This window comes from Myxine glutinosa, chromosome 7, assembly GCF_964187855.1.
Source record: "Myxine glutinosa chromosome 7, kmMyxGlut1.1, whole genome shotgun sequence".
Classification (NCBI taxonomy): Eukaryota; Metazoa; Chordata; class Myxini; order Myxiniformes; family Myxinidae; genus Myxine; species Myxine glutinosa.
The window spans coordinates 152788313-152813482 of record NC_136267.1 but is presented as its reverse complement, the minus strand read 5'-3'; the positions used below and the strand labels follow the sequence as shown (position 1 = coordinate 152813482).

At 45.7% G+C, this 25170-nt stretch overlaps 1 protein-coding gene and 1 long non-coding RNA gene across 6 annotated transcripts in view; both read left to right on the top strand.

Moving 5' to 3' along the window:
• The first annotated feature begins 22172 nt into the window (after nt 1-22172).
• Nucleotides 22173-22831, top strand: LOC144893019 (uncharacterized). The gene is made up of 2 exons (XR_013624183.1): nt 22173-22264; nt 22429-22831. It is a non-coding gene; the product is annotated as an uncharacterized LOC144893019 (long non-coding RNA).
• Nucleotides 22832-22970: 139 nt separating this feature from the next.
• Nucleotides 22971-25170, top strand: part of LOC137431748 (uncharacterized) — a 180388-nt gene continuing 178188 nt past the window's right edge. For 3 of the 5 annotated variants that reach the window (XM_068123415.2, XM_068123416.2, XM_068123411.2), the window contains exon 1: nt 22976-23254. The gene's annotated coding sequence lies outside the window, so the exon portion shown is untranslated. Of the gene's footprint in view, nt 23255-25170 lie in introns of all 5 variants that reach the window. The other 2 variants (XM_068123418.2, XM_068123408.2) reach the window with 2 other exon arrangements.

Genomic DNA, 25170 nt, shown 5'->3' with positions numbered 1-25170 from the left:
TCCACGCAGACATTAAAGTACATCTGGAGGAAAAGAAAGTACCAGAGTTGTATGAGGCAGCAACAGTGGCAGATGACGATGCCTTGACACACAGGATGGGGTTCCACAAACCTAACTTCCCACCTAGAGTTAGCCAGGGGAGTTATGGTAAATATGGGGTGGAGAACAAATATTCGTGGAGGCGGCCGAGAGATGACTATGGAGACAAATCTGATACCGTGACTTTTAGGGATCAGAAGACTACAGTTCCAAGACAGACTTATCTTCCGGGGGGCCCGAGGCAGACTACGAGTTTTTCCTCCGGGCCTACTTGCGCTTTTTGCAAGAAACCTGGAAATTTGATGTCCCAATGTTATGCCCTGAAAAGGAAAAATCAGGAGCGGAGTCAGACTAGTACAACTCCGAATGCATTGGCAAATGCGAGAAATCGTCCTTTGAGGACAGTGCCTTGTAAAGGTTCCCATGCCAAAGTTACGGCATCACAGAATGACCTTGTTCAAGAGGGTTACAAACCTTTTATTTCAGAGGGGTTTGTGTCACTGGATGGAGACTTGACTAACCAGAGACCTGTTAGGGTATTGAGGGACACAGGAGCAAATCAATCTTTGATGCTTGAGGGCATTTTGCCATTGTCAGAGAAGACGGCAACTGGTGTTAGTGTTCTTTTACAGGGGGTTGGTGGCTGTGTTAAAGCCCCACTTCATGTCATCCATTTAAAGTCTGATTTGGTGTCAGGACCGGTCACCGTAGGGTTACAAGCCACTCTACCCATAGAGGGAATATCTTTTGTTATCGGGAATGATTTGGCCAGTGGTTACCAGGTTTCCAGGTTTCTGGTAACCCGATGTTTGTTGAAAAGCCTAGCATAGAAAATAACACTGCACAGTTAGAGCAGAAGATTCCGGGTATCTTTCCATCCTGTGCCGCGACTCGTGCTATGGGTAGGAAGTGCTCTGAAGAGAAGAGGAAGGTACTGACGTCACGCTTTGCACAGGCACGTCTTGTCAAGTACCCAAAAACTAAGTGTCAGCACACACAAGTCATGGATGGAGGCAATGTTGGCAAGCTCTTTGTAGGTGGACTGAACTTCAAAACAAGGGAAGTTGTTCTGGACTCTGTCTTCGGCCAATATGGACCACTCTTGGAAGTGCGGCTGATAAAAGACAGGGAGACGCAAAAGTCAAGAGGGTTTGGCTTTGTCACGTTTGAAAACACAAAGGATGCCAAAGATGCAGAAAAGGATTTGAATGGCAAGGATTTGGATGGTCGGACCTTAATAGTAGAGAAGGCAGGCCATGGGCGTCGAGGGGGCTACAGAGGAGGAAAACGTGGAGGTAGTTTCAGGGGTGGCTATAGCTCCCGAAGGGATGATTATCAGGGTAGTGGCCGAGAAGGAGACCGCTATTCACGTAACTACAGCGACAAGCGCTCCAACCGTGATTATTATGAAAGTTAGGAAGAGTTTGAAGCACTGAATGCCGCGGAGCAGCCAAGCCAAGATTCCTTATGGATTAACCGTGAACTCCGCGTTCCTAAAGGCGTCCATGTAGTGAATACTTCCAGGCCTCACCACCCAACCACCCTGAAACCTGGCTCTCAGCTCGGCCTCCCTAAAAAAGTGCTATAGATTTGCTTGACTTTGGATTTTTGATCACAACCCCTTAACCTTCATTCAAAAAATGAAAAATAAAAATCAGAGGTTGATGAGATGGAGTTTGGCTTTGCAGGAGTTCAACTTGGAAATTGAGCATGTAAAGGGCAGGGACAATGTTATTGCTGATGCTTTGTCCAAAGTGAATTAACTTTGGAAATCTCTGTAGGTTGTTTGAAGTTTTGTTGCTTTATTTTTGGGACATATTGATTATATCGTTGCTCACGGGAATTGATGATTTGGGTTTGAGTTTACTTTTGTTTGTTGGGAGAGTTTTGCCTACAAAGAACGTTTTCACTATGTTCAAACTTTCTTTCTTGAGGGGGGGAAGTGTTACGGATTTGTCACTTCCGTTGTGGTGGTTTGCATCCACTGTAAATATTTCTGATTCCATATACTATTATTGTTTTCAAAAGGTTTATTGTTCATGAACTGTTTTCAAAAGGTAAAAAAGTTAATGTTAAAAGAAACAGGAAACCGGATCGGGAACCGGACGACGAAGAGGAAGAAGAGGGGAAAAAGAGGGCGGAGCGTGTGAGTCAGACAAGAAAGCCGAGCTGCTCCGAGTTCTGAAGCGAACGTTAGCGAGCAAGAGTCACGAGTGAACTTTTGGGTTCCCAGGAAACGGATTCCTGCGACAGAGTTGTCATCGCTGTGACCGATCAACCTGCGTGTCAGGTTTTTGGCGGTGGATTCCGAGGAGAATTATCGTCGGGCCGTTACGTCTCAAGAACGGGTCGTCGGCCATTTTGACTTGCGCGCTTCACGCGTCGAGCAAGGTTTCTTTGCTTCGTCAGCCGTTTTCACTGCTTTCAGACGTTTCTGGTGTGTGTGTGTGCACCGTGGCTTTTGAAGATGAATTTGCGGTTCGCCGACTGTGAGCCGTGAAAGTCCACACCCGAGGGTGTGATTTCCCAGTCGCCTTGAGGGCGCCTTTGTGCAGCTTTGGGCTGTGTGACTGTACTTGCCATCCGCACAAGATTCTGGTCTCGATTGGACATCGTTCTGGGGATCGCTGGAGCGAATCGACTTCGGCTTGAAATCGGAATCAACTTGGGTTTGAGGCCGGGAAAGAGACATTGGGAATGTTCTTGGTTCACTCACTTGGAGCACAGTGAGTTAGATATTACGAAACTGATGGTACCATCATAGGACATATTGATTGTACTCTTGATTACTATTATTGTTGTACTGTTATTCTTGTGTGATCTTAATACAATATTTGTTTGTGAGTAACAATTGGGGTGGCTTCTCCATTGATCTTTGAGATGCAGAATAACACATTTTTCTGCCGTGACCCCTTTCGGGGCTCGGAGGTACACCGTGACCAGGGGGTCGGGGAGGAGCACGTAACACATTACATTGATAATTGACAATTGATAATTGAGACATGACAATGATTGAGACATACATTACATTGATAATTGACTATTGATAATTGAGACATGACAATGATTGAGACATACATTACATTGATAATTGACAATTGATAATTGAGACATGAGAATGATTGAGACATACATTACATTGATAATTGACTATTGATAATTGAGACATGACAATGATTGAGACATACATTACATTGATAAATTGACTATTGATAATTGAGACATGACAATGATTGAGACATACATCACATTGATAATTGACTATTCATAATTGAGACATGACAATGATTGAGACATACATTACATTGATAATTGACAATTGATAATTGAGACATGACAATGATTGAGACATGCATTGCATTGATAATTGACTATTGATAATTGAGTCATGACAATGATTGAGACATGACATGACAGACATGAGCCTTAGATTCAAGAGCTGCAGCTAAAAATAAGTTAAATCCAGCTACGGCTGGAATCAAACCCTATGGACACCCCATTGGTGAGTTATGTTACCAACGGAGAAATTGGTTTCTGCAAGATAACCTCTGAACTGTGCAGCTGCTACTTCAGGAATTTGAAAATACACGCCACTGTTCTGCCAAATCCGTAGAACTTTTCCAGGAATTTGAAAACACACGCCACTATTCTCCAAAATCCGTGGAACTTTTCCAGAAGTTTTTGGGGAGTGTTATTCACATGGTCTGAGGAACACAACAGTATGATCTACTTGCATTGCAGACTATTTAAATGAAATCATTTTGATTGTTACATTTACTTTAGGATTGATTTGCTTGCAATAGTTAACAAATCCTCACTGGATGGACTTTCATGAAGCGAGACATTTCATGAAACGAGACTACGGTACCTCCTTTCTGGGATATTGTGGCTATTAAAAGGAGTTTCAGTGTGATTTGAAGGTCCTCATTTTTATGGATGGGAAGCATGCATGCCAACTTTACTCTTGTCCGATAGTTTACCGATGCAGCCAAATGTTTAGTCTCCCACACAAATGCGAGGAAAACACATGCTGCCCATGGAAGTCTGTGAGCTACCTGTTACTTTACATGGCCGCTGGATGTCCTCGCAAATATTCCACATTGTATGCAGTCATGGTGCGACTTTTTACGGCGTAGCCCGTAGCGCAATGCCGTCTGGAATAGCGTTTGTCTGTCCGTCCGGTGTATGTATGTATGTATGTATGTATGTATGTATGTATGTATGTATGTATGTATGTATGAATGTTCCTCACAAACGTCCACAAATCAGAGCTGAGCATAATATGGTCACATGATACGGGACAACAAATCCTGCACTCAGCAGAACAAGCCCAGATAGGCCATTTTTAGACTATCTGTCTTGTTTTTCCTAATGATCGATTTCTCAAGATAAATTTACCTGTGTCTAAAAATTCAGACTCCTTAGTTCATAACACTAATTTCAATATTATTTGTTCAGAATGGAAAACAAAACAAAGCATTTCAAAGCATTATTTAGTTTTAGACACCGTTCTGAGATACGCTGTCTTGGGCTGAATTTACGAAAGACATTTAAGAGTAGTCGTGATAACACGTGTAGATTCGCTAATCATGCGATGATCACCCGGTCAAAGATAGTCGCTAATCACCAAAGGGTGATTATCTAATGTGTGATCTAAAGCTAATCACAAGCTTTTGAAAATCAATTCCATGCATAATATCTGTTTGTTGTTCTTAAGTTTTCTGCTATTTTTGGTTATATTGTTGTTACAATTTGTTGTATTTTTATTATTGTTTGATTTATATGTATGTTTGTTTATTTTATACACTTATTTTGATACATAATATGTCTATTAATGTAATTTTATGTGATTATTAGAATTTTTATATATACTCTATTTGTAAGTTTTATGAAATACTGTTTTATTATTGTAAACTTAACAAATTTCACTCTTCGGACTGCCTTGTCCAGTGTTTAATGATTTCAATAAACCGAAATGAATGAATGAATGAATGAATGAATGAAAGGGTTTAAGCATGTAAGAAAGCCCCCCTTTTTTTTCTTTTTCTTTTTTGTATACAACATCGAGGCTCGTGTAAGAGCTAATATTGATCACAAAAAGACAAACTGACACATAAAACATAAAACATATGACAAAGGGAGCAGAGGACACTTGCTATACGTCTTTCGTAAATTTGTCCCTGAGAGTTCTGTAACAGTAGTTCAACTCTCTGGTATTATTGCCCCATCTCTACAGTCTGTCTCCATCTACAGACGTCAGTTTATGATCGAGGAACTACTTGAAATTACAATTGGATTTTAAATTTTGAATACTGTGGAACACAAATCCAAACATTAATCGGAACAAAAACCTGCAATTTAGCAGTACTTTGGCTCTGAATTTTGAAAATAGTGCGGAATCTCATCCGGATCGCACATACCCATAGAGAAGTAAGGTAATCTTTCGGTTATTTACTCTATCTGCCTGTCTCGCAGTCAAACAAAATTGAAAATCATAAAAAACAGGAAACTTTCTGTCTTTAGGAACATCAAAAGGACACAAACAACAGGCACAAATAACTAATGGAATGTGTTCGATAAAGTGATGTAAAAGACGCTGCAGCAATGGCGGTAAATTTCTGAAAAAACTTTTTATATATATATAACCTATAACTATATATATCTATAACCTATATCTAAAACTTACCCGGCGCTCACAAAGGAAAAGCGGGGTTAAGCGATTGCCTGCGTGCGCACATACGTAAGTATGCCATATATAAATACACCACATGACCAAAAGTATGCGGACACCCCTTCTAATTAGTTGATTCGGCCGTTTCAGCCACACCCATTGCTGAAAGGTATAAGAGAGTACGGTAGTACTCTCTATGTAGAGATGGTGCGGAAAAAAACGTCGCTCCCATCTGCTACATGCGTAACTAAAGTTGGATTATCTTCTTTAAAAACTCGCTTCGGCTACATATGAACCTGCTCTGTTCAGTTGATTGTTATATATAATCAAGCACACAGCCATGCAATCTCCAGAGACAAACATTGGCAGTAGAATGAGCCGTACTGAAGAGCTCAGTGACTTTCAACGTGGCACCGTCATATGATGCTACCTTTCCAACAAGTCAGTTCGTCAAATTTCTGCCTTGCTAGAGCTGCCCCAGTCAACTGTAAGTGCTGTTATTATGAAGTGGAAACGTCGAGGAGCAACAACAGCTCAGCCGCGAAGTGGTAGGCCACACAAGCTCACAGAACGGGACCGCCAAGTGCTGAAGCGTGTAGCACGTAAATATTGTCTGCCCTCGGTTGCAACACTCACTATTGAGTTGCAAACTGTCTCCGGATGCAACGTCAGCAAAACAACTGTTCGTCGGGAGCTGCATGAAATGGGTTTCCATGGCCGAGCAGTCGCACACAAGCCTAAGATCACCATGCTCAATGCTAAGCGTCGGCTGGAGTGGTGTAAAGCTCGCCACCATTGGACTCTGGAGCAGTGGAAACGCGTGCACAAAGCGAGGTCCATACAGAAATGGTTTGTCGAGATCAGTGTGGAAGAACTTGACTGGCCTCCACAGAGCCCTGACCTCAACCCCATCGAACACCTTTGGGGATGAATAGGAACGCCGACTGCAGGACAGGCATAATCGCTCAACATCAGTGCCCGACTTCACTAATGCTCTTGTGGCTGAATGGAAGCAAATCCCCACAGCAATGTTCCAACATTTAGAGGAAAGCCTTCCCAGAAGAGTGGAGGCCGTTATAGCAGCAAAGGGGAGACCAACTCCATATTAATGCCCATGATTTTGGAATGAGATGTTCGGGTGTCCACATACATTTGGTCATGTAGTGTGTGTGTGTATATATATCTATATCTATAAATCTGTGCAGTGTCTGTGTTGTGTTGTGTTGTCTTGTCTTGTCACTGAACTACTTTCTCAAACTTTTGTGAAATCGTACCAAACTTCTGGTATGCACATATCTCTCTCTCCTGTCGGTATGTCCTAAGAGTATTTTTTAAGAAAAATTTTCCAATTATTTTTATTTTGGATTTTTTTCAGGGAAATGTTTTTTTTCTCAACTTCAATTGTTTATAAAATGTGATATCACGTATATTACAAATACATTTGTGCAAAATAATTGTTTGAATTATGATTGGTTTAAACCATGACAAAACGGCAACTCGGGTACAGTCATTTATCTATATATCGACACATCTGGGCAGTGTCTGTGTTGTCACTTAATGACTCCCTCAAACTTTTGTTTCCGTGGTTGTGAAGTGTTTTTAATAACGTTGTGGTGGTTTTGAATCACGTGGTGGGGAGGTATTTTGAATTATGTGGTGGTGAGGTGTTTTGAATTATGTGGTAGTGAGGTGTTCTTAAATGGGATGGTGGTGAGGTGTTTTTAAATCACATGGTGGTGAGGTGTTTTGAATTACTTGGTGGTGAGGTGTTTTGAATTACGTGGTGCTGAGGTGTTTTGAATTAGTTGGTGATGAGGTGTTTTGAATTACGTGGTTGTGAGGTGTTTTTAAATGACGTGGTGGTGAGGTGTTTTTAATTATGTGGTGGTGAGGTGTTTTGAATTAGTTGGTGATGAGGTGTTTTGAATTACTTGGTGGTGAGGTGTTTTTATATGATGTGGTGGTGAGGTGTTTTTAATTTCATGGCTGTGAGGTGTTTTTATTACGTGTTTTATGGCTGTGAGGTGTTTTTAATTTCGTGGTGGTGAGGTGTTTTAATTTCGTGGTGGTGAGGTGTTTTTATTACCTGTTTTATGGCTATGAGGTGTTTTCAATTTCGTGGTGGTGAGGTGTTTTTAATTTCGTGGTGGTGAGGTGTTTTTATTACCTGTTTTATGGCTGTGAGGTGTTTTTAATTTTGTGATGGTGAGGTGTTTTTATTATGTGTTTTATGGCTGTGAGGTGTTTTAAATTACTTGGTGGTGAGGTGTTTTGAATTACGTGGTGGTGCGGTGTTTTGAATTACGTGGTGGTGAGGTGTTTTTAATTATATGGTGGTGCGGTGTTTTGAATTACGTGGTGGTGCGGTGTTTTGAATTACGTGGTGGTGCGGTGTTTTGAATTACGTGGTGGTGCGGTGTTTTGAATTACGTGGTGGTGCGGTGTTTTGAATTACTTGGTGGTGCGGTGTTTTGAATTACGTGGTGGTGAGGTGTTTTGAATTACGTGATGGTGAGGTGTTTTGAATTACGTGGTGGTGAGGTGTTTTGAATTACGTGATGGTGAGGTGTTTTGAATTACGTGGTGGTGAGGTGTTTTTATTATGTGTTTTATGGCTGTGAGGTGTTTTGAATTACTTGGTGGTGAGGTGTTTTGAATTACGTGGTGGTGAGGTGTTTTGAATTACGTGATGGTGAGGTGTTTTGAATTACGTGGTGGTGAGGTGTTTTGAATTACGTGATGGTGAGGTGTTTTTATTATGTGTTTTATGGCTGTGAGGTGTTTTGAATTACTTGGTGGTGAGGTGTTTTGAATTACGTGGTGGTGAGGTGTTTTGAATTACGTGATGGTGAGGTGTTTTGAATTACGTGGTGGTGAGGTATTTTGAATTACGTGATGGTGAGGTGTTTTTATTATGTGTTTTATGGCTGTGAGGTGTTTTGAATTATGTGGTGGTGAGGTGTTTTGAATTACGTGATGGTGAGGTGTTTTTATTATGTGTTTTATGGCTGTGAGGTGTTTTGAATTACTTGGTGGTGAGGTGTTTTGAATTACGTGGTGGTGCGGTGTTTTGAATTACTTGGTGGTGAGGTGTTTTGAATTACGTGGTGGTGCGGTGTTTTGAATTACTTGGTGGTGAGGTGTTTTGAATTACGTGGTGGTGCGGTGTTTTGAATTACTTGGTGGTGAGGTGTTTTGAATTACGTGGTGGTGAGGTGTAATCGTCCCAAACTTCCAGTCTGCACCTTCCCCTCCCCTATGTATGTGCTGAGGGGTTCTTTCTTGAAAAAAAAACATTCAACCTAAATCTTCAACCTAAATTGCTTATAAAAATGTAATATCACAAACACAACAAATACATTTGTGCAAAATAATTGTTTGTATTATGATTGGTGTAAATCATGACAACACAGCAACTCAGGTACAGTCATTATCCTCAGCTAAAATAAGCTAGTAAATATATATATATGCATTTTAAAATCCAGTTTCTCATCAACTGTCGACCCGATTGATACGAAATTTTAATTTTCACCATCCTATGCGACTATTCATGTCGAATTTTTAGTGATAATTATGACGTCATCGCTAATGCTGTAGGGCACCATCTTGTATAAATTAATGTATTCATTTTCATGCCACCCATTGGTGTGATTGACTTGAAATTTATACCATGGTATGTCTATTCGTGTAGTATTTTTATTGATAATTATGACGTCATAGGTCACATGCCATGGGCGCCATCATGGAAAACCTGAAAAACTTTGGACCTCTATATCTCAAACCGGTCCATGGAAAACATTGAAACGTGCCTCGTTGTCAATAACTCCGCGTGGGGAATACGTGTTGTTAACGATGATGTAATTGATTCCTTCCTTATGACCTCATGATTCGACATGTACAACGCTTCGTCCAATCAGTTTTAAATTTCTTGAGAATCTACGCAACGATTATATTGTAGAATGCAAATTGATAACATCATTGGTCACATTGTCTGGCAGCCATATTGGATCAAAGGAAAAAAACAGAAGAGTTGGCTCGATTGTGCAGGGTAAGTATTCCATGAATACCATCCAGTTCCTTTTGCAATTACTTCTAAGCTCAGAGAAAAATCTCCTTTATTAAAATAATTAGACTGGCCTGATAATAATTGTATACACTGTGTATATCGCTTCATATCATTCACCTTTGCCTGATTAGCTGATATACGTCTCACCTTTATTTCTCAGTGTTGTGAATTATTTGTTCATATTTCGTTACAACTCTTTATTGATTAAGTAACGAAACAACCTTGATTTATTTTCTGCAAATGGGTCATGTATGAAGAATGTTACTATTAATAAAAGGGGTGCATATGTCTGAACTGTACATACATGTAGTATGTAGTGTTGGTTGGTCGTGATAGTGCTTGTACGTAGAATGCTGTATACATTTCAGCGAGTGAATCAACATTAACCAGATCCATCTGGAGAAACACCACACCAGACAGGGCGTTGGACAAGGTTCATGTGAGTCGGCGGACATCTCAAGGGTTTATGCCAGTCATTACCTCAAAGGTGTCTCTCTTTCCTGATTCATCAAATTATCAGAAATGGCTCGACTCATTATACAACATTATACAATGAAGCCGATTGTGAGGGCCTTTCACTCACTCACGACAGGCAGGTTGGTGGTCTTTCTGTCTTCTACCGACTCCTCTCTGGCCTAGCCCCCCCCCCCCCCCCAGCCCTGTCTGGGCTCTGTCCCCCAAATATTCCTACAGGTCGCACAAGATCTGCCAGCAACCCTCTTATGGTTAAACTGCCAAAATCAAGACTCTCTGCTCACCTTCACTCCTTCATTCCTCTTTTCTCCCGCCTCTGGAACAAACTCTCTTCAATCCCGCTCCTCCCTCCAGGTCTTTAAAACAGCTGTTCACCACCATCTCTTATCTTCCCCCATCCAAAACCTTGATCTTTTCTACCCCCATTAATTCACCCCAAATCCACTTTTTTGAAATACCAACTTCTTTCCTGGAAGTTCTTGCAGTGTCCATATGTTTTATACCTCTCCCACCTCCCCCAAGCCCTCTCCCTCCCACAGTTCTCTCGATGTCCCTGCTCTCAAATGTTGTGTTTGTGTGCTTCCCTCTCTCTCTCCACATCTTGTCTCCCGCTCCATTTATTTCGTCTTATGTGTCCGTTATTATTATTATTTTTTGTCATTAATGTTAGCTCTCACACGAACCTCGATCTTGTATACAAAAACAAAAAAAAAATCAAAAAAACCTGTAAGCATCCGTGAAAGGAAGACACAAAGGAATCCGTCGATAAACACAACACCATGAGCAGGTGAAGGGATCCCAGGTGATGCTTGGTCAGCATGTCAAAGCACAGACTTTGAAGATATAAGCAACCGGCCACTTCCAAGACAAAAACCATGATATACTCAGGCTTTTTACAGGTTGGATGACAATGTGATTATCTCCATAAAACAAACTGAGATATTGGGCATCAGGACATCACGAAACGTTTCTAATTGATGAGGCCTCTCATTGGACCAATCAAGGCTTTTCACAGATCCAATAAAGGTGAACAAGCTGCCCTTGTTCAGTTGACCTCTTCAAAGAGAGGTGTCAAAGAGTACGTTGCAGGTTTCTGTATTTGAAAAGTGACTGCTCCTTGTTTTGAAGACTATCTATACATTGCATGCCAAACACAAGATGGCAACCAAGAAGAGTTATTCAGGCATGAAAACAAAGCTTGTCCTCCTTCCCTGTCTGTATAGGCCCAGTGTTGACTCAATGCAAGTCTGATCTCCTGAAATGTCTTAAATGCTGCGCAGAATCCTAAAATTACATCCCTCAGACAGATGTAATCATCATCTTTGGTTGGGCCGCCATTGTTAATATAACTTTTGGTGGTAATGCATGAAAATGCTTCAGAACACACACAGCCACCTGCAGTAGGTGAGTTGCATATACATTGTATGTGATCTTTAGCATGAGAATAGCCTAAAATCCCAGAGCTGATGGAAACGAGGCAAAGGCGATTCGAGGAAGAGTGGAGTTCAAAACTTCACTTCCTGGGAACTTTTAGCAATTTATTAGCATTCGCAAAAAAAACTTCACCAAGTTGTTTGCATTTCTTGCAAAACATATCACAAGGTTGGTAGCTCACAAGCAGGGTGTCACCACCCTTGGTACCGATGTTCGTCACAGCACTTATTCTTCATTTGAATGCAGTACAAGGCTGCGGGGCTGCGGGGTAGCATCATTGGCTGCGGGTATGGCTGTGACGCTGACGTCATACCTTCCTCTGGGTGTTGGCAGGAATTTGGAATTTGGCAATGGTGCGGCGATGGCTCACCTACTCTTTGGGAAGGACACCATGGGATCTTTAATGTCCACCAACAAATTCTGGCAGATGGGTCACACATTTAATGTCTATCTCAGGGATGGCACACACACACATTGATGAATCACTCTGTCTGTGAAGTTCCGAGGTGACAGTTTATAGCTGGGTTTGCGATTCAAACCCAGGCTAGACACCTTAAAGGGGAGTTTGTGTATTTCTAGGCCATCCTGTCAGCCCGTTTCACCACTGACGATGCCACTTCATACCTATCTCCCTATAATCCTGAAGAGGCAGGTGTGCAAATGATGCTCCACACAGGAGGTGCTACAAAACAAATTTTCAAGAAGATTCGTCCATGTACAGGTAACATAGATGTTTTTCAGCTGAAGCTGTTTGTAGGCCGTATTTGCACTGACTAGACGGGAGATAATAAGAGTTAGGAGTGGCCTTGGGGACTTGCGGCCATTTATGCTGTATACCTGGCGATGAAATCGCTGCATCACGAGGACCTGATAAGTTTCAAGCACTCCCAATTCTCCAATTCCCCAATCCAGTTGTTAAGCAGAAAACCTGGAATACCAGGATGACATCACAGAATTTGTCAACCTATTACTCGGGCACTGCGTCATGTATCAGAATAATATACGAGCTGTTCTAGAATGCTATACCTGTGGTGTCTCACCATCAGTCTGGACAATTTATAGATGGAGTCCTCAAGGAATTTTTCACCCAAAACAATGGACAATTGACGCAGCATAATCCACCAACAAACTCAGGTGTAATGCGGCATGTAAGAAGTGCAGCGTACCAAGGTGAGCTCCACCAGCGACAATTGCACCTGTTGTCATGGTAAATGTGGTGGGACTGATTATGAGGACTGGAAAGCATTGTGGAACACCATTCACGAGAACCTGTCTGCTGCGACCGTAGAGGAGGACACTGTGAATAAAGGAAAACGTGCAATATGAAGGTGTCCAGCTCTGTGTTATTGTGGTGCTGATTGCGAATCGCGCATTCAAACCTGATGATTAATGTACTGATTCTCTACAGTCGACCCCATTGTTTGTTCGGTGTAGTCACTGTTTACTGGTATCTGCCTTTGTTTGGTACAGTCACTGTTTATATATAATGTGAATGTTGATTAGAACATTTCTGCACAGTATCTAGTGCACACTACTCAGATGATTCTTCTTGTGTTGATCAAACATCATGAATCATGAATCATCATGAATGAAGAGAATATACCTGTTGGGTTACATGTATTCTCTAAATATCTGAACTTACTGTACTTGCATTTTAAATACCTCTCCGGGTCTTAAATGCTTTGCAAACCTATTTTAATAATTTTGTCTGAAGTGACTTCTACTCCTACGACTGCAGCTACCCCTGTGACTCAACCTGTTTCTACAGAAGTCAGAAAAACTATGTCTGGGAGACATGTACACTGGCCAGCAAGATTCGTTCAAGTGTTTCGAACAAGTTGAACGATTGATCTGCAGGATCTGTGCTTATTTTTTATTGCATGTATTTATTTCATTATACACCACAAGTACGGGATTATCGAATGCTGTTTTCATCATTCTCCAGCAATCTAGAAGAGGGTTAATGTTGTGACTTTTAGTTTTACGTGCATCGTTTTCGACATAAACAGACAGTGCAGGCAGAATCAGTTCACCAAGCTTGTTCCTCACATGCTGACACGCTCCTAGCGGGAGTGGTTTAAAACCAGGAACAACCCATCAATACTGAGTACGCACGACGAAGCACGAGGGTGAAGAAGATGAGGTTTTTACGCGGACTCTCTCCTCTCGAGGGGCTTGGAGCTCACGGCGCAATAACGTGAAGCGAGTGAATACTGTACTTCACTGTTCTTTAATTTCCCTTGGGACTATCAGTAGAGCCCTACTTCACCACCCACTTGGTGAGTGATAGCAAGCAGACTGAGGAGTGACAGCAATCTGCCTGGCGAGTGATAACAATCCGCTTGGCGAGTAATAGCAATCCGCTTGGCGAGTAATAGCAAACCATTTGGCGAAGGATAGCAATCCGCCTGGCGAGTGATATCAATCTGCCTGGTGAGTGATAGCAATCCGCTTGGCGAGTGATAGCAAGCAGCCTGGCGAGTAATAGCAAACCATTTGGCGAATGATAGCCATCCGCTTGGCGAGTGATAGCAAGCCGCTTGGCGAGTGACAGCAATACGCTTGGCGAGTGATAGCAATCCGCTTAGCGAGTATTAGTAAGCAGCTAGGTGAGGGATAGCAATCCGCTTGGCAAGTATAAGCAAACAGCTAGGTGAGGGATAGCAAGCCACTTGGAGAGTGAAAGCAATCCTCTTGGCGAGTGATAGCAAGCTGCTTGGCGAGTGATAGCAATCCACTTGGAGAGTGAAAACAATCCTCTTGGCAAGTGATAGCAATCCGCTTGGTGAGTGACAGAAAGCCATTTGGCAAGTGATAGCAAGTTGCTTGGTGAGTGATAGCAAGCCGCTGGCGAGTGATAGCAATCCGCTTGGCGAGTGATACAAATCCGCTTGGTGATCGATAGGAAGCTGCCTGGCGAATGATAGCAAGCTGCTTGGCGAGTGATAGCAATCCGCTTGGCGAGTATTAGCAAGCAGCTCGGCGAGGGAGAGCAATCCGCTTGGCGAGTGACAGCAATCCGCTTGGCGAGTGATAGCAAGCCACCTGGCGAGTGATAGCAATAAGCTTGGCGAATATTAGCAAGCAGCTCGGCGAGGGATAGCAATCCGCTTGGCAAGTAATAGCAAACCATTTGGCGAAGGATAGCAAACCGCCTGGCGAGTGATAGCAATCTGCCTGGCGAGTGATAGCAATCCGCTTGGCGAGTGATAGCAAGCAGCCTCGCGAGTAATAGCAAACCATTTGGCGAATGATAGCCATCCGCTTGGTGAGTAATAGCAAACCATTTGGCGAGTGATAGCAAGCAGCCTGGCGAGTAATAGCAAACCATTTGGCGAAGGATAGCAATCCGCCTGGCGAGTGATATCAATCTGCCTGGCGAGTGATAGCAATCCGCTTGGCGAGTGATAGCAAGCAGCCTGGCGAGTAATAGCAAACCATTTGGCGAATGATAGCCATCCGCTTGGCGAGTGATAGCAAGCCGATTGGCGAGTAACAGCAATACGTTTGGCGAGTGATAGCAATCCGCTTAGCGAGTATTACTAAGCAGCTAGGTGAGGGATAGCAATCCGCTTGGCAAGTATTAGCAAACAGCTAGGTGAGGGATAGCAAGCCACTTGGCGAGTGACAGCAATCCGCTTGGCGAGTGATAGCAAGCCACCTGGCGAGTGATAGCAATAAGCTTGGCGAGTATTCGCAACCAGCTCGGCGAGGGATAGCAATCCGCTTGGCAAGTAATAGCAAACCATTTGGCGAAGGATAGCAAACCGCCTGGCGAGTGATAGCAATCTGCCTGGCGAGTCATAGCAATCCGCTTGGCGAGTGATAGCAAGCAGCCTCGCGAGTAATAGCAAACCATTTGGCGAATGATAGCCATCCGCTTGGTGAGTAATAGCAAACCATTTGGCGAGTGATAGCAAGCAGCCTGGCGAGTAATAGCAAACCATTTGGCGAAGGATAGCAATCCGCCTGGCGAGTGATATCAATCTGCCTGGCGAGTGATAGCAATCCGCTTGGCGAGTGATAGCAAGCAGCCTGGCGAGTAATAGCAAACCATTTGGCGAATGATAGCCATCCGCTTGGCGAGTGATAGCAAGCCGATTGGCGAGTGACAGCAATACGCTTGGCGAGTGATAGCAATCCGCTTAGCGAGTATTAGTAAGCAGCTAGGTGAGGGATAGCATCCGCTTGGCAAGTATTAGCAAACAGCTAGGTGAGGGATAGCAAGCCACTTGCCGAGTGAAAGCAATCCTCTTGGCGAGTAAAAACAATCCTCTTGGCGAGTGATAGCAATCCACTTGGAGAGAGAAAACAATCCTCTTGGCGAATGATAGCAATCCGCTTGGTGAGTGACAGAAAGCCATTTGGCAAGTGATAGCAAGTTGCTTGGTGAGTGATAGCAAGCCGCTGGCGAGTGATAGCAATCCGCTTGGCGAGTGATAGCAATCCGCTTGGTGAGTGATCCTCTTGGCGAGTGATAGAAAGCTGCTTGGTGAGTGATAGAAGGCCATTTGGCGAGTGATAGCAAGCCACTTGGCAAGAGATAGCAATGCGCTAGGTGATCGATAGGAAGCTGCCTGGCGAATGATAGCAAGCTGCTTGGTGAGTATTAGCAAGCAGCTCGGCGAGGGATAGCAATCCGCTTGGCGAGTGATAGCAATCCGCTTGGTGAGTGATCCTCTTGGCGAGTGATAGAAAGCTGCTTGGTGAGTGATAGAAGGCCATTTGGCGAGTGATAGCAAGCCACTTGGCAAGAGATAGCAATGCGCTAGGTGATCGATAGGAAGCTGCCTGGCGAATGATAGCAAGCTGCTTGGTGAGTATTAGCAAGCAGCTCGGCGAGGGATAGCAATCCGCTTGGCGAGTGATAGCAATACGCTTGGCGAGTGATAGCAAGCCACCTGGCGAGTGATAGCAATAAGCTTGGCGAGTATTAGCAAGCAGCTCGGCGAGGGATAGCAACCCGCTTGGCGAGTGATAGCAAGCCACTTGGCAAGAGATAGCAATGCGCTTGGCGATCGATAGCAAGCTGCCTGGCGAATGATAGCAAGCTGCTTGGCGAATGATAGCAAGCCACTTGGCAAGAGATAGCAATGCGCTTGGCGATCGATAGCAAGCTGCCTGGCGAATGATAGCAAGCTGCTTGGCGAATGATAGCAAGCCACTGGGCAAGAGATAGCAATGCGCTTGGCAATCGATAGCAAGCTGCCTGGCGAATGATAGCAAGCTGCTTGGCGAATGATAGCAAGCCACTTGGCAAGAGATAGCAATGCGCTTGGCAATCGATAGCAAGCTGCCTGGCGAATGACAGCAAGCTGCTTGGCGAATGATAGCAAGCCACTGGGCAAGAGATAGCAATGCGCTTGGCGATCGATAGCAAGCTGCCTGGAGAATTATAGCAAGCTGCTTGGCGAATGATAGCAAGCTGCCTGGCGAATGATAGCAAGCTGCTTGGCGAATGATAGCAAGCTGTCTGGCGAATGATAGCAAGCCACTGGGCAAGAGATAGCAATGCGCTTGGCGATCGATAGCAAGCTGCCTGGCGAATGTTAGCATGCTGCTTGGCGAATGATAGCAAGCCGCTGGCGAGTGATAGCAATCCGCTTGGCATGTGATAGCAAGCCGCTTGGCGAGTGACAGCAATCCACTTGGCGAGTGATAGCAATCCGCTTGGCGAGTGATAGCAATCCGCCTGGCGAGTGATCCTCTTGGCGAGTGATAGAAAGCTGCTTGGTAAGTGATAGAAGGCCATTTGGCGAATGATAGCAAGCCACTTGGCAAGAGATAGCAATGCGCTAGGTGATCGATAGGAAGCTGCCTGGCGAATGATAGCAAGCTGCTTGGCGAATGATAGCAAGCCACTGGGCAAGAGATAGCAATGCGCTAGGTGATCGATAGGAAGCTGCCTGGCGAATGATAGCAAGCTGCTTGGCGAATGATAGCAAGCCACTGGGCAAGAGATAGCAATGCGCTTGGCGATCGATAGCAAGCTGCCTGGCGAATGATAGCAAGCTGCTTGGCGAATGATAGCAAGCCACTGGGCAAGAGATAGCAATGCGCTTGGCGATCGATAGCAAGCTGCCTGGCGAATGTTAGCATGCTGCTTGGCGAATGATAGCAAGCCGCTGGCGAGTGATAGCAATCCGCTTGGCGTGTGATAGCAAGCCGCTTGGCGAGTGACAGCAATCCACTTGGCGAGTGACAGCAATCCGCTTGGCGAGTGATAGCAATCCGCCTGGCGAGTGATCCTCTTGGCGAGTGATAGAAAGCTGCTTGGTAAGTGATAGAAGGCCATTTGGCGAATGATAGCAAGCCACTTGGCAAGAGATAGCAATGCGCTAGGTGATCGATAGGAAGCTGCCTGGCGAATGATAGCAAGCTGCTTGGCGAATGATAGCAAGCCACTGGACAAGAGATAGCAATGCGCTAGGTGATCGATAGGAAGCTGCCTGGCGAATGATAGCAAGCTGCTTGGCGAATGATAGCAAGCCACTGGGCAAGAGATAGCAATGCGCTTGGCGATCGATAGCAAGCTGCCTGGCGAATGATAGCAAGCTGCTTGGCGAATGATAGCAAGCCACTTGGCAAGAGATAGCAATGCGCTTGGCGATCGATAGCAAGCTGCCTGGCGAATGATAGCAAGCTGCTTGGCGAATGATAGCAAGCTGCCTGGCGAATGATAGCAAGCTGCTTGGCGATTGATAGCAAGCTGTCTGGCGAATGATAGCAAGCTGCTTGGCGAATGATAGCAAGCCACTTGGCGAGTGAAAGCAATCCTCTTGGTGAGTGATAGCAATCCGCTTGGCGATTATTAAGAAGCCACTTGGCAGGTGATAGCAATCCTCTTGGCGAGTGATAGCAATAAGCTTGGCGAGTATTAGCAAGCAGCTCGGCGAGGGATAGCAATCCGCTTGGCGAGTGATAGCAATCCGCTTGGCGAGTGAGAGCAATCCGCTTGGCGAGTGATAGCAAGCCACCTGGCGAGTGATAGCAATAAGCTTGGCGAGTATTAGCAAGCAGCTCGGCGAGGGATAGCAATCCGCTTGGCGAGTGATAGCAATCTGCTTGGCGAGTGATAGCAATCCGCTTGGCGAGTGATAGCAAGCCACTTGGCGAGTGATAGCAATCCGCTTGGCGAGTATTAGCAATCCGCTTAGCGAGTATTACTAAGCAGCTAGGTGAGGGATAGCAATCCGCTTGGCAAGTATTAGCAAACAGCTAGGTGAGGGATAGCAAGCCACTTGGCGAGTGACAGCAATCCGCTTGGCGAGTGATAGCAATCCGCTTGCGGTAATAGCAATCCGTTGGTGACTGATAGCAAGCAGCCTGGTGAGGGATAGCAATCCGCGAGTGTTCGCAAGCAGCTTGGCAAGTGACAGGAAGCCACTTGGCGAGTGATAGGAAGCCACTTGGCGAGTGATAGCAATCCGCTTGGCGGGTGTTAGCAATCCGTTTGCCGAATGATAGCAAGCTGCTTGACGAATGATAGCAAGCCACTGGGCAAGAGATAGCAATGCGCTTTGCGATCGATAGCAAGCTGCCTGGCGAATGATAGCAAGCTGCTTGGCGAATGATAGCAAGCCACTTGGCAAGAGATAGAAATGTGCTTGGCGATCGATAGCAAGCTGCCTGGCGAGTGATAGCAATCCACTTGGCGAGTGTTAGCAAGCCACTTGGCGAGTGATAGCAAGTCACTTGGCAAGAGATAGCAATGCGCTTGGCGATCGATAGCAAGCCACCTGGCGAGTGATAGCAAGCCACCTGGCGAGTGATAGCAAGCCACTTGGCGAGTGATAGCAAGTCACTTGGCAAGAGATAGCAATGCGCTTGGCATTCGATAGCAAGCTGCCTGGTAAGTGATAGCAAGCCGCTTCCCGAGTGTTAGCAAGCCACTTGGCGAATGATAGCAAGCCACTTGGCAAGAGATAGCAATGCGCTTGGCGATCGATAGCAAGCTGCCTGGCGAGTGACAGCAATCCGCTTGGCGAATGTTAGCAAGCCACTTGTCGAGTGATAGCAATCCGATTGGCGAGTGATGGGAAGCCACTTGGCGAGTGATAGCAATCCGCTTGGCGAGTGATAGCAATCTGCTTGGTGAGTGATAGCAAGCCACTTGGCGAGAGATAGCAATCCACTTGGCGAGTGATAGCAATCTGCTTGGTGAGTTATAGCAAGTGACTTGGTGAGTGATAGCAAGTGACTTTGTGAGTGATAGCAAGTGACTTGGCGAGTGATCGCAATCCGCTTGGTGAGTGATAGCAAGTGACTTTGTGAGTAATAGCAAGTGACTTGGCGAGTGATAGCAAGCAGCTTGGCGAGTGAGAGCAAGTGACTTGGTGAGTGATAGCAAGGGACTTGGCGAGTGATAGCAAGTGACTTGGCGAGTGATAGCAAGCTGCTTGGCGAGTGATAGCAAGTGACTTGGCGAGTGATAGCAAGTGACTTGGCTCGTGACAGCAAGCTGCTTGGAGAGTGATAGCAAGCTGCTTGGCGAGTGACAGCAAGTGACTTGTCGAGTGATAGCAAGTGACTTGGCGAGTGATAGCAAGCTGTTTGGAGGGTGATAGCAAGTGACTTGGTGAGTGATAGCAAGTGACTTGGCGAGTGATAGCAAGCTGCTTGGCGAGTGATAGCAAGTGACTTGGCGAGTGAAAGCAAGCTGCTTGGCAAGTGATAGCAAGTGGCTTGGCGAGTGATAGCAAGCTGCTTGGCGAGTGATAGCAAGTGACTTGGCGAGTGACAGCAAGCTGCTTGGCGAGTGATAGCAAGTGACTTGGCGAGTGATAGCAAGGGAATTGGCGAGTGATAGCAAGCTGCTTGGAGAGTGATAGCAAGTGACTTGGCGAGTGATAGCAAGCTGCTTGGTGAGTGATAGCAAGTGACTTGGCGAGTGATAGCAAGCTGCTTGGCGAGTGATAGCAAGTGACTTGGCTCGTGACAGCAAGCTGCTTGGTGAGTGATAGCAAGCGACTTGGCGAGTGATAGCAAGCGCTTTGGCGAGTGATAGCAAGCGCCTTGGCGAGTGATAGCAAGCTGCTTGGCGAGTGATAGCAAGCGCCTTGGCGAGTGATAGCAAGCGCCTTGGCGAGTGATAGCAAGCACCTTGGCGAGTGATAGCAAGCGCCTTGGCGAGTGATAGCAAGCACCTTGGCGAGTGACAGCAAGTGACTTGGTGAGTGATAGCAAGTGACTTGGCGAGTGATAGCAAGCGACTTGGCGAGTGATAGCAAGCTGCTTGGCGAGTGATAGCAAGCTGCTTGGCGAGTGATAGCAAGTGACTTGGCGAGTGATAGCAAGTGACTTGGCGAGTGATAGCAAGCTGCTTGGCGAGTGATAGCAAGTGACTTGGCGAGTGATAGCAAGCTGCTTGGCGAGTGATAGCAAGCTGCTTGGCGAGTGATAGCAAGCTGCTTGGCGAGTGGCGAGTAGCCTGGAATGTGTGTGATATTCATCAATGTGTGATGGACGTTAAACTTGGTGTCTTGTCTGATAGCATTCGTTAATGGACGTTCAAGATCTTACAAGAGGAGGCGAGCTATCTCCGGCACCATGAACAAAGTACATATTCCCGCGTTCACCAGCAGTGGGCATTGATTGCATCAGTCGTACAGCCACGCCCTCAGCCAATGATACAATCTCGCAGCCTTGTGCTGCATCCGAATGAAGAAAATCCCACTTAGGAGGCAGGTGACGTCACATGACGTGTGGGAATTTGTGGCTGGCCATTGGGCCTAGTTAATTCTGATGGAGGACACTTTGAGGACACAGTCCATCTGAAAATGAAGTCGCTTCACACATCCCAGTTGGCCATCCCAGACCCATGATCACATTCTGTGGAATTATACAATGGAGCTTCTCAATGAAATGAAAGGACAAGTCTTGTTACACTTTAATACAAATAGTAATAGGAGTTAATTAAAATCTCCTACAATATAATGTAAATAATGTGGGTTGAAGACTGGTGGACATCATGTGCAAGGTTTATACTTATCGTTCTGATTGGATACCTTTCAGGTCCACGAGCACAGGTGTTGGCAGTGATTTCAGGTACGTCTGTAATCATGTGTATCCATTACTTCACGAGCATCGTGGAGGTAAATAAGTTCGGTCTAAATCGCCATTAAACAAACTCCGTAACGTGATTCTTCATCGGTTTGAGGAAACGGGCAAAGTTTATGGCGACCATAAGGCAAGATAAAAAAAAAGAGTTGGTGATCGTCCCCGCCCGACCCGAAACTTTTTTTATTTTTTATTTTGAAAAAAATCATTCAAAAACGATCTTTTCACAGTCAAATTTGGCGCCGTCTGCACCGCATGCTGCGCAGTGCGTGCTGCGCAGAGCGTCGCAAGTGCCTCAGGCAACTTCACCCATTTTACGTTTGCCATTCATGGCGGCTATTGTGTGAGCTTTTTCCCGCTGAAATCTGTATCGATTCGTGCTAGAATCGGCTTGAAATGCCTATTGTGATCGCATCAATAGCCCGTGAGGGCTCTTCCAAGACGGTGAAGGACTGGTTTGCGTGCAATATCGAGTTGGATGTTACAATCTCGGACTTCTATGCAGAGTTCTCAGACGGCAAGTATGATGGGGATAGGGAGCCATTGCCTGACGATACACGCGGTACTTTTGTCAAAGTATTCGCCGGCCCCAGTAAAACCGACATGACGAAGGTTTCACCAGCTTGCAAAGTTTCTGATGTGACAAAGACTCTTGGCTCATTTCTCAAATTTGTGTTGGCTGCAGACACGGCCACGGATCACAGGATGGAACCCGATAGTCGACCAACTGTTTTTAGTGTCCTCATGAATGCTGCCCGTGATGATGCTTTTTGTACTTGCCTGCCACCTGCCATCTTAAATTTCAAGGTGCCAAGGGCATGGTGTTTATCTGTTTTTCCGATGTCATGGTGGATATACATGTACAGGTGTCTTGCCCTTTCACTACCAAGCTCAGCTAGGACATTCAACATCATCCAAAATCACACAAACACTGTGTTTCATAGAGATTTGGGCAATGTCTGTAAATCTGTGAGATGAATGAAGAAATTAAATCATTTTGAGGAGAAAGGAGTCTTTATTTCATATTTTTCCATGTCAACAAAACTCAATGGAAAGTAGGAAAAAAAAATAAAAAATAAAAATAAAAACCTCCCTCCCTACCCGAACTTTTGAGAAAAAAGGACGATCACCAACTCATTTTTTTTATCTTGCCTAAGTTTGCGAATGAACGTCATCGCGCGAAGCAGGGTTGGGTACGTCATCGTCACGTGACGCGTTGATGCGGTACACCAGCAGAATCCGCACACAACCAGCGATCATGCCGGGAGGAGCGACCCGGTAGCGTCACCGTGCCACGCCCGGCCGCGATTAAAAGCTTCGCATTGCGCTTCCTTTGGTTCCTCGTCTCTCTCTCCCGGCCCTCTCCCTCGTTATTTGATTTTAAACTGATCGTGCGAGGCCGCTTCACTTCGTCGTCCTCGCTTCCTCCTTTCCCATCGTCGATTCTCCCGCCCCTGCGGGTACCTCACGGCGCGGTGGCGGCACCGAGGAGCACCGGAGGCGGCGGACAGGTCGGTGTGGGCCTCATGGGGAGAGGTGTGGAGGGTAAAAACGCAAAGAGAAATGTTTGCGAAGTGACATCGCGATAAGGTGAAGCGGAAGAGGGTGATGAGGGGTCAATGGTTTATTGGGTGTGATGAGAGGAACAGGTATGACTATGAGGTAAAAGGTACAGACGTAAACTAAATGTGGGCCGTGAGTGGGAGACTGAGAATGATTTGCGATGTGGTTGGGAAAGATGTTTGTGAGTTGGTTCATTGATGATGACGGGGTTGGTGGGAATGTTTCAAGCACACTTCGGAAAGTAAAGGAAGAGCGGGAACTGTGGTGGTGGTGGTGGAGGTGGGTGGTGGTGGTGGTGGAGGTGGGTGGTGGTGGTGAGTGGTGGTGGATGGGTGGTGGTGGATGTGTGGTGGTGGGTGTGTGGTGGTGGTGTGGTGGTGGAGGTGAGTGGTGAAGGTGAGTGGTGAGAGTGGTGGTGGTGGTGGAGGTGAGAGTGGTGGTGGTGGAGGTGAGAGTGGTGGTGGTGGAGGTGAGAGTGGTGGTGGTGGAGGTGAGAGTGGTGGTGGTGGAGGTGAGTGTGGTGTAGGTGAGTGTGGTGGTGGAGGTGAGTGTGGTGGTGGAGGTGGTGGTGGAGGTGAGTGTGGTGGTGGAGGTGAGTGTGGTGGTGGAGGTGAGTGTGGTGGAGGTGAGTGTGGTGGTGGAGGTGAGTGTGGTGGAGGTGAGTGTGGTGGAGGTTGAGAGTGGTGGAGGTTGAGAGTGGTGGAGGTTGAGAGTGGTGGAGGTTGAGAGTGGTGGAGGTTGAGAGTGGTGGAGGTTGAGAGTGGTGGAGGTTGAGAGTTGTGGAGGTTGAGAGTTGTGGAGGTTGAGAGTTGTGGAGGTTGAGAGTTGTGGAGGTTGAGAGTTGTGGAGGTTGAGAGTTGTGGAGGTTGAGAGTTGTGGAGGTTGAGAGTTGTGGAGGTTGAGAGTTGTGGAGGTTGAGAGTTGTGGAGGTTGAGAGTTGTGGAGGTTGAGAGTTGTGGAGGTTGAGAGTTGTGGAGGTTGAGAGTTGTGGAGGTTGAGAGTTGTGGGCCTGAACTAGTTAAATACCAAAAGAGCTGACGCGATGGGCGTATCGGTGATGAGTGAGGGAGCAGCAAAAGAAGGGAGAACGACGAGGTGGAGCGACGTTATTTAGATACCAATTAGATGAGGTGGCAGCCACGAGGAGAGGGGGGATGATTGACGTAGAACACAGGTTCAGAGTGGGTGATTGATGGAGCACACAGGTTGAGTGGGTGATTGATGTAGAACACAGGTTCAGAGTGGGTGATTGATGTAGCACACAGGTTGAGTGGGTGATTGACGTAGAACACAGGTTGAGTGGGTGATTGACGTAGTACACAGGTTGAGAGTGGGTGATTGATGGAGCACACAGGTTGAGAGTGGGTGATTGATGGAGCACACAGGTTGAGTGGTTGATTGACGTAGAACACAGGTTCAGAGTGGGTGATTGATGTAGCACACAGGTTGAGTGGTTGATTGACGTAGCACACAGGTTCAGAGTGGGTGATTGACGTAGAACACAGGTTGAGTGGGTGATTGACGTAGTACACAGGTTGAGAGTGGGTGATTGATGGAGCACACAGGTTGAGTGGGTGATTGATGTAGCACACAGGTTGAGTGGTTGATTGCCGTAGAACACAGGTTCAGAGTGGGTGATTGATGTAGCACACAGGTTTAGAGTGGGTGATTGATGTAGCACACAGGTTGAGTGGGTGATTGATGTAGAACACAGGTTCAGAGTGGGTGATTGATGTAGCACACAGGTTGAGTGTGTGATTGACGTAGCACACAGGTTGAGTGTGTGATTGACGTAGCACACAGGTTGAGTGTGTGATTGACGTAGCACACAGGTTGAGTGTGTGATTGACGTAGAACACAGGTT